Source organism: Alligator mississippiensis, chromosome 4 (genome assembly GCF_030867095.1).
Source record: "Alligator mississippiensis isolate rAllMis1 chromosome 4, rAllMis1, whole genome shotgun sequence".
In the NCBI taxonomy this organism is placed as follows: domain Eukaryota; kingdom Metazoa; phylum Chordata; order Crocodylia; family Alligatoridae; genus Alligator; species Alligator mississippiensis.
In genome coordinates, this window is record NC_081827.1 from 224,358,556 (window position 1) to 224,376,425 (window position 17,870).

Below are 17,870 nucleotides of genomic sequence, written 5' to 3' on the forward strand. Positions count from 1 at the left end.
CAAGCATTCCTTATATGGTGCACCAATCCCCTAGCACTGTGCCAGCCACATTTGTTATAGGGAAGCTGCTGTCCCTTGCTCACCCAGTGCCCAATCACAGTACTTATATCTCCCAGTGCCACAGAAGGTGCTCAGTTCAATTTTGTTGCTTAGTTCTGGGAAGGCCTGGACTATAGCTAAAAGCCTTAGCATAAAACAGTTTGCCCACTACACTATCCTCAGAGGTTTTTAAGGCCCTGCCTGACAAAGCCCTGGCTGCAATGATCTACTTGGACATGGTTCTGCTTTGAGCAGGAGGTTGGACTAGATGACCTCTTGAGGTCCCTTCCAACCTCAACTTTCTATGATTCTATGACTCTATAAAAAGTTATAAATACCTCATGATACTTAAGATACTCATGATCATGAGCGATTAAGTCGGGTGACTCCTTCAGAACAGCCTGAATAGAAATGCCAATGCTGCTAATGGGCAGGTTGTTTTAAACTTTAGGTGGAGCAGGAATCATAGCAGAATGCAATCACACCCCAGTCTTCCCATCTGCTCCTGATGGACTCTGCCCCTCCCTTCATGCAGCTGCTGGAGGGAAGACAGCAAAAAGAAGCAGCTGCTTTCTTACAACATCTGCATGCCTCTACTACCCTGGGCAGAAAATCAACCTCCCTACATAAGACATGCTCCCTAAACTTGGATGCTTAATTTTTGGGAATAGGGCATTTGTGATATGCAAATAACTACAGCACCTGTTCTGCCCAAATGGAGACTATGTAGTACAAATACACTCTTATTACAGAAGTCTTGCTAATTTTTATTATTATTGTAAATCTCTCACAGTATTTCTAAGGTCAATGCCATCAGCAGTTTCTTGACTGGACCCTGAACTAGTTTGGGAGCATACTAAAGCTTTGATCACTGTTACAATTTGTTCCCAGAATTAATGATGATTCCTAATATTCTGCTAGGCACTCCTACTATTTTAGCACATTTTTTTAACCTAGAAGGACATTTATTATTTTGCTTCTTTTAATCAGGACCACACATAGCACAGACCAGGTTCCTCATTATGGAGCCACCAAGATTACTTTCTTGTAAAAAAAAAAAATTAAAATTAAAAATCCACTGACATGCCTATAGTTTCAACAATATTTTTTCTTTCTGAGTTGTGCTATATGCTCTTCAAAGATGTATTTCCATTTGTTTATTACAAACATTATTATTTCACTGAATTACTCCTTTGGGGCCTCTTTTTATGAACTGCTATTAAAAAATATAGGTTCATCAGTTTTCACTATACCTTTCATATTCTTATCTAGATGGGTCAGTGCTTTTATACCCCACTTTATGATAACATCACATTTAGATTTTATATTCTCTCATTACAGGTAAATCTGGATGTACCCACGAATATCTTTATTGCCTTTTTATGGATCTTTTTTATCCCTCTTTTGTGTTTTTTATGGAATGACAACAAACTGGGAAGCAGTGTTTAATCAATATGATGCCTTTTATAATGCATTTTGTAATCTTTATACCTGTGTTTTATCTGTGTTTTATAAGTATATGCTGGCGAAACATCTTCATTCTGTCAACTACATCATTTCTAAGTCTCTTTCCTCAGAGGACTCTACTCTACAGGTTCTGAGCTCATCAGCATGTATAAAACATTCAGACTATTTTTACCAGCATAATTATCTAATACTTAACTTGGACTTCATCTGTCATTTTCTTTCTCAACCTCCGAATTATTTATACTCTCTAGAATTTGGTGGGTTTTTTTAATAATCAATGTAGTGTGTTTTATTTTTATATTAATATTTACTGAAATGTTTGGTGCTTTGAATTTTTTAAAACTAATGAAATAATCAAAGCAGACCAATTTTTAATGGCAATTCTTTTGAACAATACAGTAAAAGCTTTGTCTTTGTCTTGAAATCATCGAACAGCTTTTTATCATCTTTTCTCAGAAACTTTAATCTGTCCTGGTGCTTCTGTTACATGTGCAAATTTTCAGTCACATTTTTAATTGAATGCTGTGCATAGTTAATGCACCATTGTGCAACATACAATGTGTGCCATATTCTAGTATACCATGGTTTACACAATGACAGACCTAATTCCCTATGAAATCAAGAAGCAGAACATACATTTTCATCTAGGAAAGCTGTTAAAGGTTAACATAAACTACTTTAATTTGCAATGTGATGCACAGAAAAAGTCAGTCTATATCGGGTAGGAAAATGAAGCTGTGTCCATATCCTCATTAATAGGAAATGGTATTGTCCATCTCTTCACTAGAATAGAATAGTTTGGATTTCTGTTCTCATTATCTTATGTTCTCATTTAAAAATTTCACCAAAAGCATAGATTAATTTTGTACTGTCTCTCTACTCTAATCTTTGTTATGCTAATAAGCATGAAGAAAGAATACAAGCATCATCAAACATGAGAATTTATAATGATGATGAAAAATGGTAGACAATTAACACATAATTGTACTCATTCTACATTTTAATGACTATTTTAAAATCTGAACTATGTAGCTATAAATTTAATGCAACAGCATATATAGTATGTATAATACAAGCATATGAGTAACTTTTGAACTGGGTTTAAATATTTTTGTTTGGACTTTAATGGCTTTACTTAATAGCAAAACATTTGAACTACTGTATCAACTCAATGCCATATGAAAATAAAGTAGAAGCTTTCAACTCATATATATTTTAATAAAATTAAGTTTCAATTTAAAATTATAAAATAGAGCTAATGATCAAGATTCTAACTGGTGTTTGGTTGTTCATTGGTATTCTAACTGGTCACATACGTTGCTATGAATAGTAGCATTTACTATAATAATATGTAAAAGCATGTGATCAGTGAGGAAGGAACTGTCATTCAAGAATTGGTCTGTACAGATGTTTAACAAGCTCACTCAGCACAAATCTGTAGTCTACTGAGACAGACAGATGCTTATGCCTCTGCCTATAAAACCATCTAAATTAATTGAAGCAATATTTCAGTGCTCCCAAATTTAGAAAAAATCCCCCCCATTCCAAAAAATTCAAAAAGTTGATTTTTCATTCTAATTCATAAATGTCAGTGCTTCAAGACATCAGAATTTTTCCACACATTGTAAATTCTGGTTCCCAGCTAACTACAAATGTATACATACAAGTTATCTTAAAATGGTTATTTTCCTTTCAAGATTTGAAGGAGTGACAGAAGTCAGCAAGAGGTGGATAAGGAAATAGACATTTTTTCAGGTTTCTAGTTACCCAGCCCTCAGCTACCAACAAGCAAATAAAAATATCCAGGGTTGCTGATTCTGTATTATAATGGTAAATGAACCGATTCTTCAGTTCATGGAAGAGGAATGTTCTGAAGAGTTATAATGTTGCCAGTATATTTGATGATGTGCCAGCTGTAAGCTTAACATTGTTCCTGTTCAGAGTGGCTGTAGTGGCTATATTTGTATTTATATTATTATAATATTATAATTGTTATATAATATATATATATTATATATTGTTAAATTTATATTATTTATATATAAAGAATACATCTATATATCATTATAGCATTAAGTGTGTCAGAGATTTAATTTGCTGGGAAAGAAAAATTTTTACCCCCATTCCTCACATGCTGACCACATTCTCCAGTATTCTTCCAGTTAGTCTCTAAGAATGTCTCCTCTACATGTTACAACTCTTCTGCAATTTGCTGGTTAATTGTGCAGTTAAAGTGAGACCAGCTACACATGTATAGTACCTATCATGCCATAAAAGGGCCCAACCAGCTATAAAGTTAGACCTTGAAAATGTACACTAACTTTATAGCTGGGTGCTATCCAGCTTTAATTTGCACATGTATCAGGCTCTCCTCTGCAGCTTGAAACTCTAGCTGCTGACTGGGATCAGCTACAGGGGTGTGCCAGGCCTAGCCGGGGCAGGGAGTCCTCTCGAACCCTGCAGCACCTGGAGCCTGTGGGATTCTGAGTCTTAGAAGCTGCAGGGCACATCTGTGATCTCACAGCCCCAGCAAGGCATGGGGCACCCCTGAGGCTGGGAGATCACAGCAGCTGAGATCTCCCAGCTGCAGGGAGCTCTATGCATCCCCACAGCTGAGAGACCCAGGTAGCTGCTATCTTCCAGGCATAGGGTGCATACCATAGCCCCCATGGCTGGGAGACCACAGTCCTGCAGTTGTCAGGGCTCATAGTCCTGGCTATACCCCAAACATAGCCAGGATTGCAATTCTCAGCAACTGCAGGGTTCACAGCCACAGCTCTGCATGTTGGTGCAGCCAGGACTGCCAGTCTCAGCAGCTGATAAGACTCACAGCCCTGGCTGCTTCTGGGGCACAGCTGGCAGAGCAACTTCCCTATTTGCCAGTGCAGAGTGAGCCCAGGATGGTGATCCCAGGCTCTCCCTGTATTGGTAATAAGGCATGATAGGTTCTTATGCTGGATCCCCCAATCATGCCTCCTGCCTCTATGGTATGGCAGGAATTGCAAATATGTGGATCATGTGTTAGATCCTATTGCACCTTTACCTACATGTGGAGGAGGGGGCTAAGGTGCCACTCTGCTCTACCTTTGGCCTGACTTCAGACTAGCACGGCTAGCCACCTTTCTACAATATTCTTCAATGTATACCCTGAAAGAGCATTCTGCAGTCCCATAAATACTGAAACAGGATACAGACCAAGCCACAGGCTTTGCAATTGTCCACAAAATCTCCCATTCCATATGTCTGCAGTGTGAAAGTAGCCTCTTCTCTCAGAGAGTAAGGATGCTAAAGGTAGTAGCCCCAGCCCCACTCCTTCCACGCTCTGGTGACCTCTAAATCACGGGCGGGCAAAGCCGGCCCACAGGCTGGATTGGACCTGCAGTGGACTCCATTTCCCAGTAGCCCCTGCCTACATCACTGTGGCTGATTTCCATGGAGAGCCCAGCAGCAGTGGGCTGTGACAGTGTGAAGCCAGGTTTTCCATGGAGACTGGCCCAAGCAACGCTGGAAGGGTGCACGGCTGGGCAGGGAGCTGCCCCAGGGCCAGGGTTGGGCTCTTGCAGCAGTGATAAAGTGGTCCAGAGCCAAGGAGGATCTGCAATCTTCTGCCCGCATGCCCCGGGCAAAACGCCGCAGCAATGCAGGCAGGGGCAGCTGCCAGCCGGATCTGCCATTTTCCCCACCTCCGTTCTAAGCAGTCTTGAGAAGGTGGGCCTATGGTGAGATTAATCTCTCCCTTTTCCCTGGCACTGAAAAAAGTGCTTGAGGGGCTTCCACAGGAAAGAAATATCCCCTCTTTTCTGCAATGATACGTTTAGGTAGGGGAGACCACAACAGTCTTTATTGCTACTGCATCAGGTTTGAAGATGTGGATACTGGCCTTTGGAATGGAAGTATCCCAGTGCCTTGTGGGGACCTGCATGTATCATTGTTAGAGAGGAATAGCTACAGCTACTTCACTTCACCCTCCTCTTCTTTCCGTATCTACTTAGACAGATCTAGAGAACTTAGGCAAGGCAAGTTGCTAAGCAACCAGATTACTCTGCTGCTTCTCCCTGTATCAGACACCACAAAGAACTGTCTAACCTTGAGGGAAGATTTTGAAACATTTTCTTGTATTCCTCATCAGCAAATCTCTGTACAGCTCAGAATTTTACCACATGTAACATAAATCACATATTAAAAGTTGAGGTGGGAGGTCCTGCATATGATTTTATAGCTGATTTCAACTGACCTTTAAGTTGGATGCAATGTAAAGAAACCCTGAGAACATTTTGACATAATTCTTCGCTTTTAGGCTGGGTGGGAAAGGGGACTATTCTGTTGGTCAGTAATCAAATAAGACCAACCTTAGAGATTTTTTAAATATATCTAATATTGGCTACCTACACCAGCAAGCTTTTAGAGGCACTAAAGACCCACACTTGCCAACGGCACAGACTGGGGCTATGATGAATACCTGAGTTTGGTTTCCTTAGCCTGGAACAAACTTGTCTGAAATGGAACTATAAGACATGAGTTTTCATTTATTTAAGAATATGGAAATCATCTTTCAAGCTTATTGGGGGGGGGGGGGGGAGGGAACTAGTCCTATGGTTCCTCCATTCAGAAGCCTTTCTCGTGACTTTTGTCATGACTCTGTTCTCTTTCTTTCATTGCATTTTGCCTCTTTAGTGGTGTATAGCAATTCAGTCAGACCTAGAAATAATTACACATAAAGACCTGAATCAACAAAATAAACACAAATGAAAATATGGTATATCCATTATGGCTCACATATTACCCCAAGTCTGAGCTGCAGAAAGCCCCCACAGAAGGGTGTGAAGTTCTCTACAACAGGTCAGGATATAAAGGGAGCATACATGGGATTTCTTTGCCTTGTCTTGTCTTGTCTTGTTGCTGTTGACCCAAGTTATTTGGTGACTCTTTGCACCCAGATTGAGATTAGATTGGGCCACAGGAAGTGGGGTAAATTGAGGACTACATAGGTGTATCAGACACATGAGCATTGTAGACCCAAGGTAGCAGTAATAACTATGGGAAAATGTCACTGCTACTCATTAATCAGAAGTTTATCTGGGGTATGTGCTGGAAGAATCCACCTTTATTTCTGTAGTTTCAACCTGTTCCAAAATGTTTTATTGGAGAAAATCAAATCTCATTAAGCATTATAGAGCTGGGAAATAGATTAAATGAGAAGCTTTAAATATTTAATCATTCTTGTATATAAAATAAATAACTAATGAATAGAAAATGCATGGTAAACATCCTCTTTTCATTTGTAATTTAGAAATGAAAAATAAGTTCATTATCTAGTCTGACTTGATTACTTGCTGAGATTTCATATTTGAATTGAAAATAAAATGACTAACTTATAAAAGTGAAGCTGTTCTATTTAACCTATAGGAGATTCCATCTTTTAGCTAAGAATATTTTTAATTTCCATCTGACACACTAAATAGCTATCTGCAATGCAGATAGGGCTGTATTTGCATGCAAAACCTGAATGTTGTCATCTTCTTTCTGTAATGGTTTTGATACAGTCCCCTTGTACAGACTCATTAACTGCAGAGCATATCTTAGAAAAGTCTAAGTGAAGCATCTCTGGGTGTGATGCTCCAGATCTTCCAAAGGCCTTTGATCATTTTGTTTTACACAGTGTTTTCCCACTTGGCAGAGGGTATTGCCTTGGTCACATTGAGTTAATCCCTCAGTAAATGCAGTCAGTGCAACTTAATTTGAAAAAAAAAGGATGATGATAATAAGCTTAACTTCCAGACAGTGCAGCTTCATTTAAAGAAATACATTTGGGAATGTGAATTAGTTTGCAGGTTTGAAAACTCAGGTCTCTGTGGAAAAGCATAAACATTTTTGCGGGGTTCTTGGGATATTTATTTTCTGAGTTTAAAAACCCATAAAATAAACATTCTGACAGTAGAAAGTTTGAATTATTAGTCAGCACGTTTTTGAATAATCATGCATTAGCAAAGCAGATGTCTTGCATGGATGGAGTGTTTTTGAAATGTCAGTGTTCCTGTGCTTCGAAAAAAGATTCTGTGTGTGCTTAAATTAGGATTATTGAAACAATAGGAAATATTTAGTTGTTACTTAAATAAAGAGAGATGTTTCTCAATCTGTTATGATAGATGTTATGGCAAGATCAGTCTAATGGCTGTCAGGCACCTGTTCTTGATTTAGAGAATGAAAATGATTAATTTATAAACATTCATATGGTACTCATCTCAAATATGTCAAACAGTAAAAGCCGTGTTATCCGGCACCTAACAAGCCGACATGCTCTACTAACTGGCATGCTGGCTTGTAAGGTAAAGTGAAACTGAAAGTGCCCACCGTGGCACTTACGGTTTCTCTGAGCCCCCATGGCCTGGGGCAAAGTAGCCTGTGTGGCTGAGCCCCCATGGCCTGGGGGCATAACAGGCTGTGCGGGGCCTACCTCCCTGTCCTGTGAAGCCTGCAGGGCCTGTGGGAGGGGCGGCAATACCCTGGACACGGTGGGAGAAGTGGCGGCCCGAACAGACAAGGACACCTGTTCAGGCCGCTCAATTTACCGGCATATTTTGTTATCTGGCATCCCCCATTCCTGGGGGATACCAGAGCTTTTACTGTATGTATTTTTCACAACCATCATCATTTTATTCATTATTATTTGATTCATTTTATTTTTAGTTGATCATGCTTGAAGAGTTTGGAGCACACATGGTAATTAATTCTAGATTTAAATCTGTTTAACTTTTCTGCATAGTTTGTGGGCCTTAAGGATATAACTGCAGATTTAAAAGGTTTAGACATTCGTATATCATTCTTGTAAAATGGAGAGGATAATCATGTTTTATTTTTAAATACAGTACCGTATTTAACTGATTGTAGCATTATATTCAAATAATTGTTAATTAATATGAGTATAGTAGGTTTTGTTTGCCTAATAAATAAACCTTAAACTGCAGTCCTCCAAGATGTGTACACATCTAACTCCCAGTTTTGAGGGTCTAGTCCTTAGCACATGGTATTTTTAAGTATAGAAGCATCTACATAGAGAAGGAAAAATCATTATCCATTCTCAAAATGTCTAGATGACGAAATTCCAATGTAGGAAACTAAAATAAATTGCCCTGGGATCAGTGATTTGGTTTAGATCTTGCTTTTATATACAATCCACTACATTGTGAAGCCTTTCTAAATAGTTTTATATAAGCAGGTTAACATATGTACAGGGAAAACTCTTATTATTTAGAAGACCATCACCAAAGTCCTCATTAGATTCAAACACTTCTGACTGAGGAAGAACCAAAGGTTTCTAGACTCGTTTATCCCATGTCTCTTCTCTTTCTTGTGATTTGACATATTCATCTTGTAGTCCATGTATGGACACTCAGTTTCTTCTGGAAGAGCTGCTGCTGTCCCAAGAAAACCATGACTGTACAGATTTTTCTCCTAAAGTAAAAATGGCCATTCCAGGAGAAAAATAACCCAGGAACAAACAGGCCTAAATTACTCCCAGGAGACTTTCTCCTGGGAGAGTGTATGTCTGTACACATTGTCTTCTGAGAGAAGCTGCAGAACAGTCCTCCAGCATCCCAGAGTGCTTTGCATTTGCCCCCTCCTTCCACGGAGACAGTGTATTGCTCATTGGATTCTGCTGCTCCAGCCCAGGGAGCAGAACAACTCCGCCTTCATAATCCCATATTGTGCTGCAAGGAGACAGTGTCCCTGAACATTTTGGTTCAGCTAATTGGGACAGTGTGCTGTTCTGTCATCTGTCTCCAGGCTGAATGAGGGAATCTGCAGAGCATGATGTGATGTGTGCACAGGGGCCCCCTGTTTGTGCAGCATTAACACTGCAAGATCTCTGTTCTTCAGACGTTCAGTGTTTGAATGTCTCTCTAGTCTCTTTCTATGACCAGGTTATGAAACACCTGGACACAGGAGGAGGGGTGGATGTCGTATACTTAGACTTCAGGAAGGCCTTCGATACGGTATCCCACCCCATACTGGTGAACAAGTTAAGAGGCTGTGACGTGGATGACTACACAGTCCGGTTGGTGGCGAATTGGCTAGAGGGCAGCACCCATAGAGTCATGGTGGATGGGTCGGTCTCGACCTGGAAGGGTGTGGGCAGTGGGGTCCCGCAGGGCTCGGTCCTTGGACCGATACTCTTTAATGTCTTCATCAGTGACTTGGACGAGGGAGTGAAATGTACTCTGTCCAAGTTTGCAGATGACACAAAGCTATGGGGAGATGTGGACACGCTGGAGGGCAGGGAACAGCTGCAGGCAGACCTGGACAGGTTGGACAAGTGGGCAGAAAACAACAGAATGCAATTCAACAAGGAGAAATGCAAAGTGCTGCACCTAGGGAGGAAAAATGTCCAGCACACCTACAGCCTAGGGAATGACCTGCTGGGTGGCACAGAGGTGGAAAGGGATCTTGGAGTCCTAGTGGACTCCAAGATGAACATGAGCCGGCAGTGTGACGAAGCCATCAAAAAAGCCAATAGCACTTTATCGTGCATCAGCAGATGCATGACGACTAGGTCCAAGGAGGTGATACTTCCCCTCTATCGGGCACTGGTCAGACCGCAGTTGGAGTACTGCGTGCAATTCTGGGCACCACACTTCAAGAAGGATGCGGATAACCTGGAGAGGGTCCAGAGAAGGACTAGAGAAACTGGACCTTTTCAGCCTCCGCAAGAGAAGGTTGAGATGTGACCTTGTGGCTGCCTTTAAGTTCATCATGGGGGCACAGAAGGGAATTGGTGAGTATTTATTCACCAAGGAGCCCCCGGGGGTTACAAGAAACAATGGCCACAAGCTAGCAAAGAGCAGATTTAGACTAGACATTAGGAAGAACTTCTTCACAGTTCGAGTGGCCAAGGTCTGGAACGGGCTCCCAAGGGAGGTGGTGCTCTCCCCTACCCCGGGGGTCTTCAAGAGGAGGTTAGATGAGCATCTAGCTGGGATCATCTAGACCCAGCACTCTTTCCTGCTTATGCAGGGGGTCGGACTCGATGATCTATTGAGGTCCCTTCTGACCCTAACGTCTATGAATCTATGAATCTAGGTATCTTTGGAAGCATCTACACATGCTATTAATATGCCTTAGGGTTACTGTGCAGTAAAATAAGGCACAGTAAGATTTCCATAGGAATACATCTACACATGGGCCTGTTCAGAGCAAATTTGCTACTGATAGGAGGAGTTCAGTGCAGGGTTGCACCTGCCCTGCTTTGCCCCCCTACAGTCACCAGAGGAAGCTCCAGGCTTCCCTGGGTCCCAGCTCCAGACTGGCAGGGGGCACTGGGGTCAGACCTGGGCTCCCAGGGGTGGGGGATGCTGTCCAGGCAGCTGCCTACCAGCCCTCTGCCATGATCTGCAGGGGGTGGGGGGCAGTGAGCTGTCCAGACTCCCAGGCGGCTGCTTCCCAGTCCCTTGCCCCCTACAGATTGGGGCACAGGGCTGGCAGGCAGCCACCTGGGAGGCTGGACAGTTCTCCTGCTCCCTGCTGCCTGGGCTGACCAGGATCATTTTGCTCCCCATCAGCTGTTTACACCTGCACTACTGCACTGTACTTAAAGTGCGATTAATCTAGTACCTGTATGTACAGGTACTAGCTAACCGGACATTAGACTAATTTACTGCCCAGTAATTGCTGCACACATATAGATGGTGATTAATCTAATTAGATTAATCTAATGCTCAGTAAAGTGTCTTGTGTAGACATATCCTCTAAGTTTTTTTTCTCCCAGGAAAACAAACCTGAGAGAATGCTGTCAGATCATTTCAACACATGTATGCAGACATAGAATGAAAGGACCCCAATAGGATGAACTGGAAAGCAAGATACTGTATTATATAGCATCACTCTAGGAGAATCTGAGTGCATATACATGAGACACTTTACTGCAAAGTAGCCTAGTTTACTATGCAGTAAGTATGCACATCTACATGTGCACACACTTATTGTGCAGTAAACTTTGCTACTCGCTAGTAAATTTGCTACCTGCAAATGCAAGTAGCAAATTTTCTTGTGAGTAGTTACTGGGCAGTAACAATTGTGTAGATGCCAACCAGGAGCCTCTCCTGCCCCAGGACTGGGAGCCTTTATGGCAGCCCCAGCCACAGGCCCTTTAAAAGCCTGCAGGCATTTTGAGCCCTGGGGTACAACAACATCGTCTCTTGGCCTCTGCTTCTCCTGCACAGGCTACGGGCTACCTGTGCCAGCTTGCCTGCACCATGATATTGTTTGCCTGGCATTACAGTGCTGCACAGCTGCCAGGACTCTGCTTTCTAGCCCTGCAGGCTCCTGACAGGACAGCCAGCTCCTGGCTACTGAGGCCAGCACCACCTGCCCACAGCTAACCCCCAACAGCCTACCTGAACCCTTCAGGTGCTGCAGGACACCACCTCACCATGCAGCTCCTAGTTCCAGGCCATGCCCCAGCACTGGACACTGCAGGGAGATGCCCAGGCCTAGTAGTACAGGGACATCCATGCAGAAGCCCAGAGAGCTGGCATGGGAGTCCTGATGGCATTATTGCCAATACCATATACCACCACCCAGGGCCCCAGCTGGTCAGAGGAGGAGACTGGTGACCTCATGGTGCTGTGGGGTGAGGCAGAGGTGCAACAGCAGTTCACATGGGGTGGGCACTCCCACATGCACATCTATGAGGGGCTATCAGGCTGGATGCAGAAGCATGGGCACGACCAGTCAGTGTGGCAGTGCCACATAAAGGTTAAAGTCATTCGGGCAAAGTGGGTCACATCAATGACCATAATCATCAGTCAGGGAGTGCCCACAAGTCCATACTCTCTATGTGGCAACTGGATGCCATCCTTGTGCCCCAGAACCCAGGCCACAGCCATGTTGTGTACAGCAACAGAGGCAGCCTGCCTAATCCCGTGCTGCAGACTGGGACCCATGGTGATGTGTCACTGAGGGAAGGCCCCTTGGGGTGCCAGCAGCCCATCCTGCTGAGCTCCCCACCCCCATCCTCTACCAGCAGATCAAGGGAAGCCTGGGACAGTGCCTGCCCTGGCAGCTCTGCAGTCTCAGCCTCAGTCATAAGGCACAGCTGGCCATGTCACCACTGACTGCCAGCAGTGCCAGCTCCTCTCCAGGGGGGACTCTTGGCCAGGCACCCACACAACACACCCCACTGCCCTACAAATCCTTCAGAAGCTGTACGCCATCAGCACCAGCCGAGACTGACCAGAACCACTGGGCATGCCAGCCCCACTCACATAGTAAGCCCCACACTGGAGGGAGGGCCTGCCCTGGCCCTGGCCCCTGCCCCAGCCCCAGTCCTGGCCCCACCTCCATGCCCAACCTGGCTATGTTCCCCTGACCCCCAGGTTTTCTTCCACAGTATGCAGGGAAGCAGGAGATGGTACAAAACTTTTTTGAGCAGCCAATGCCCCTGCAGCTAGGTGGACATGGGCCTCTCACATGCCAATGAACATGTTGATGCCAGTGGTGATGTCCACCTCAGCTGTGAGGGCAAGAATGTGTACAACCACAGGTAGCCCTCCAGTGGTGGCAGCAGTTAGGAGGCAACTTGGGCTTACCCTCCACACTGTTAAAGCTTGTGGTCCCATGCCAGGTGCACAGGTGTGCCTGGGGCACCATGGTGATTATCATTAGCAGGGTGTAATGGGTTGGGCACCTCTCAGTCTGTACAAACTGCTCCTTGTGTAGCACCCAGGACACACACAGCGGGGGCATGCTTGGGGTGTAGATCTGCCATATGGTGGGGAGGAGGCTGGCCCCGGGATGCCTCCCCAGAGAGGTCCCCTGAAGGGAGGACAGAGGCACAGGCAGCTCCACGTGTGTCATCTGGGAGTCCTGCACCCTCTAGCGTGGGCATTGTGAGCTTGGTGGCATCACTGAAGACCATCTGGGCTGCAGGAAGAGAAGTAGGGGCAGTGGGGTCTGGAGCCACAGCGGCAAGTGCTGGCAGGAGCCTTGCCTGTCTTGGTCTGGGAATGGGGCAAGGGAGGCAGGCTGCCTCCACGCAGCACCCAGCAGCCTGCTGACCCCTGGGTAGCAAACAGGGATGGGGGGGGGGATGGGCTTGGCTGGCATGTGCCTGGGCCCAGGCCTACCTGGCCAATTTACCATGGTCCATGGGCACCCATGCACACCTGACCCCTGATCTAAGGTCAGGCAGTGCACAGGTCCCTGGTACAGAGAATGTTATCTCAGAAATATTTCAAACTCTCATAAGCAGCTTCTTTCTTATGGCTTTGCAGGCCCTGCGGCTGCACATTGGGTAGAGATTGAAGTTGGCAGCTGGGATGTGTCCTCAGGGTCACTGCCACCCACAACAATGGAGTGAAAGCGCCTCTGGCTGTAGCAGGGGTGGTCACTGTGGGGTAGGTATGTGACAGGGATTTGGGTCCCATCCAGGGCCCTGATGCACTGGTGGAATCCTAGGGCATGGAACCCTACCACCACCTCCAGGGGGTTGTGCATGGAGAGCACAGTGTGCCCTATCACATCATAGACAGTGCTGTACACTTCCAGGATGGCTTCTCCAGCAGTGACCTTGCCTGTGTCAAAGAGTGGTCCATGAAGTGGAGGCTGGCGGACATGGCCATCTTTAGCAGGGTGATGGCGAGCTGGGTGTGTACAGGGAGAGGCTGCTGCATGGTGGTGTCCTATCACTCCAGGTGTGGGTGAAGCTACTCCAGGAGGTCCAGGAATATGACCTGGGTCATGGAGAATGCTTCTAACCACTGCTCATCATCCCAGATAGACTGGACAATGTGCAGCCACCAGTCCTGGCTGCTCCTGGCCAAAAATGCAGCTGGGAGCAGGGAGTAGGGCTGCCTTTTCAAGATGGCCTTTGGCCTTAGGCACCTGCAGCTCCCCCAGGTGGCCGTACGGTGCCCATTGCAGGGCCCCTGGAAGCAGGAGTAGTTTACTGCCATGAGCAGCAAATCTGCTCTCATTTCCCTGCATGTGTAGACTCCTGCTCGAGAGTGTTTACTGATGAGTAGTTTACTTGCAATTAAATTGGCCCTGCATCAAATGCATGTGTAGACACACCCTCTGGGTCCTTAACTTGGACAAATATATGAAGCACTATTAGTTGTTTTCCCTAAAATTATGAGGTTGATCATTTCATAGATAAGTCAAGAACTCCAGTATAAATCAATGCAACTCCTTTTTAAACCATCTGAAGATCTGGACTGTTAACTTTTCCTAAGAGTCTGACACAATTTCATTGTAGAAATGGAGAGAACAAAATGTAAGAATACAGAAGTTCAAATATTGTAAGCACTTGAGACAATTTGAATATGATGCTGTCAGGATGATAGGCTGACTGTTGAAAGGAAGGAAAGTAAAAGTAACAGTGATAAGAACAAACTCTCCTTTTCAGAATTGTCAATACATACTTTGTTCTTAATATCTTCAAGAAATGATATATATATACAATCTGTCTTATATTAATAAAACTATACATAATTTTGCATGGTGTGTGTATGTGTGTGTATAAAACATGCAGTGAAGACATCATAATCTTAAGAACTATGCACATATCTCATGTGCAATTAATATAAACACAAAAGTGGCAGAGAAATGCTGATTTAGAGTTGTTGTTTTAATTCAATACTAAACAGGAAAAACTGTGAATCATTTAATTAACCTGTTTGATTATTTGTGTGGTCTAGATCTTCCTGTTATGTTATTTCAACTATAATGTTCTGCTCATTAATTTGGCCAATGTAAAGGTTTCCTAGCAACACACTCTGGATAAACTGTACTACTTCATCTCTTGGGGGCTTTAAAATAATCTGCAAAGCTGTATATATATTCGCACACAAAGGTTTTACTTTTTACAACTCTATTATGTCTACAACTGTTAAAGTATTTCCAGTTTTTGTAATAATATTTTTAGATTAAAATATTCAGATGGCATATGAATTACTTTGTAGGTCTTTACAATTTTATTTATTTTTCTCTAAACAACCAAGAGACAAACTTGTCCTGATCATTTACCCTTAAAACTGCTAGGATCTTAAAATTGAACATGTTACCCATTTCTCTTGAGCATTAGAAAAAATAATATACAGTAGCCTCCCTATTTGGTAGAATTAATATTTCTAAAAATTATTCTCTAGGTTTCTGTGTAAATTGCAAACACTTTTTTATTTCATTACTTCTGAGGTAAAAGAATCAAAGTTTGCATCCAAGTAAGCATGGATATATGTTTTCCTAGGAAACACCCATGCTACATGCCCGCTGGCACATAGCAGTTTACCCTAGGTGGGGTAGTGGAGACTGGGGCAAGCACCCTTGCCTGGGGACCTCAGAGAGTTGCAGCCATGTCAAGAAGTCTGGACAGAAGGTGGAGCATGGCTCTGGCCAGCCAGGCTCTGGTTCTGGGTGGCACATACTGCTGTCACGTGTGCTGCCCAGCTTTTTTTTTTTTTTGGAATGTTTCTTTTTTACCCTGGGAGATCCTAGATCTTATCTGCTGATCTCTGGTAGAAACTACAACCATAGTAGCAGAAGGCCAGGGCTAACAGGGCTAAGTCCTCCATGCCTCCGACTGTAGGGCAGCAGTGGCAGTGCAGAGGACCTCAGGGCAGCCAGGTGCAGGCTCCAGGCAGCTGCAGCAGGGAACATGCACAGACACTGACACACAGCTGCAGCCTATGTGCAACCAGGATTTCAGCCTGGCCGCATATGAAGCACTACCCATGACAGCAGGCAAGTCTGTAAAGGGGAAGGGGCATGGGGGGTTGCAGATCAAGGCCCCACAGTGGGGAGGCAGTGGGGCAGGGACAGGGGCTGGGGTGAATGGGGCCTCAGAGTGGGTCATAGGATGTACAGAGTTTGGGCAGTTTGTCCAGGACTGCAGGGAGGCTCCCGCCACTGTGCTTATCTTGGGTGAGGCATGTGCCCCCCAGATTTGTGCATGGGGCAGAGGCAGACTGCCTGCTGCATGCTGGGCTCTATTCCCCACTTCTTCTGCCTCGGGAGCCATGCAAAACCATGTGCCTGTCACTGCTGGGCAAACAGAAGATGTGGCAGAGCCTGGCAGCGGCTGGAACATACATTACACAGCTCCTGAAGAAGCAGCAGTGGGGCACAGAGCCCCAGCCCACAGCTGCAGCCCATCTCCACCCCACACACAAATCTGGGGAACACGTGCCCCCCCCCATGCCTCCCCCGCATTATGTGCACTGGTGGGAGCCCCCTGTACTCCTAGATGAGCCACCTGGGCTCTGACCATCCCACAACATGCCTTGGGGCCCCATTCACCGTAGGCCTTGTCCCTGCCCTGCTCCCTCCCTCACTGTGGGGGCCTCAATCTGTCCCCCTGCTTCCCTTCCACAGACTTACCTGCTGGGCAGTGTGTGTGTGTGTGTGTGTGTGTGTGTGTGTGTGTATACGCACTCAGCTCCCCCAAATAATACTTTCTTCCTCTGCCTATGGCTACAACATTTGAAGCACTGAATATGTGGACGTGGTCTGGCCTTTGGATTCTGTCTTTATGGTCTAAAGTGGGGATGGTAGGTCTTGTTTAGTTGACAACTCCACCATGCTCTTGTCTAGGTGTATGCTTCAAAGGTCTTAGTGTAGTGGTCACAAAACTCCACAAAATCCATCAGGCTCCTGATTAGACCTCTTATGTGTACACCATCATCCAGAGGATCAATGGTTGCCTGCTGGTTCTGGATATATTTGCATGGCGGTGAAGTATAACTCATTTACATTTTGTTGTAGATTTATGCTTACAAAAAACAAAGATAGAACTGGACTAGTACTGTACCATTGTAGATACAGGCCTTGTACTAACGTTCAGTTTCTCCTGGGAGAGGTACTGCTCTCCCAGAAAAAATCAGAAGTATACAGATTTTCAGACTTTTTCTTTCAGAGTAAAAATGGCCATTCCAGGAGGAAAATAACTCAGGACTCACCAGAGTTAAATGACTTCTGAGAGAGTTTCTCCTGGGAAACCAAATGCCTGCACATGCTGTGGCTTCTCCCAAAAGAGAAAATAGTCCTCCAGGAAACCCCACCTCCTCCCTGGGAGACAACGTGTCACTTGCTAGACTCTGTGACTCCAACAGAGTCCAGAATATGCCCCTTTCACAGTCTCCACATTGTTCTGCAGGGAAACACAGGTTGAGCATGGGCAGTCTGGGTCAACCAGTCAGGCTGCTCTATGCTGTATGTATTCTGTCACCTGTCACCAGGCAAACTAAAGAAACCTGCAGAGCACAATGAGATGTATGTACAGATCCCCTCCACTCCCTTCTCCACTTTCCCTAGCTCAGGGGTGGGCAAAATGCGGCCCACAGGTCCCCTACAAAATTTAGGAAATTAATATA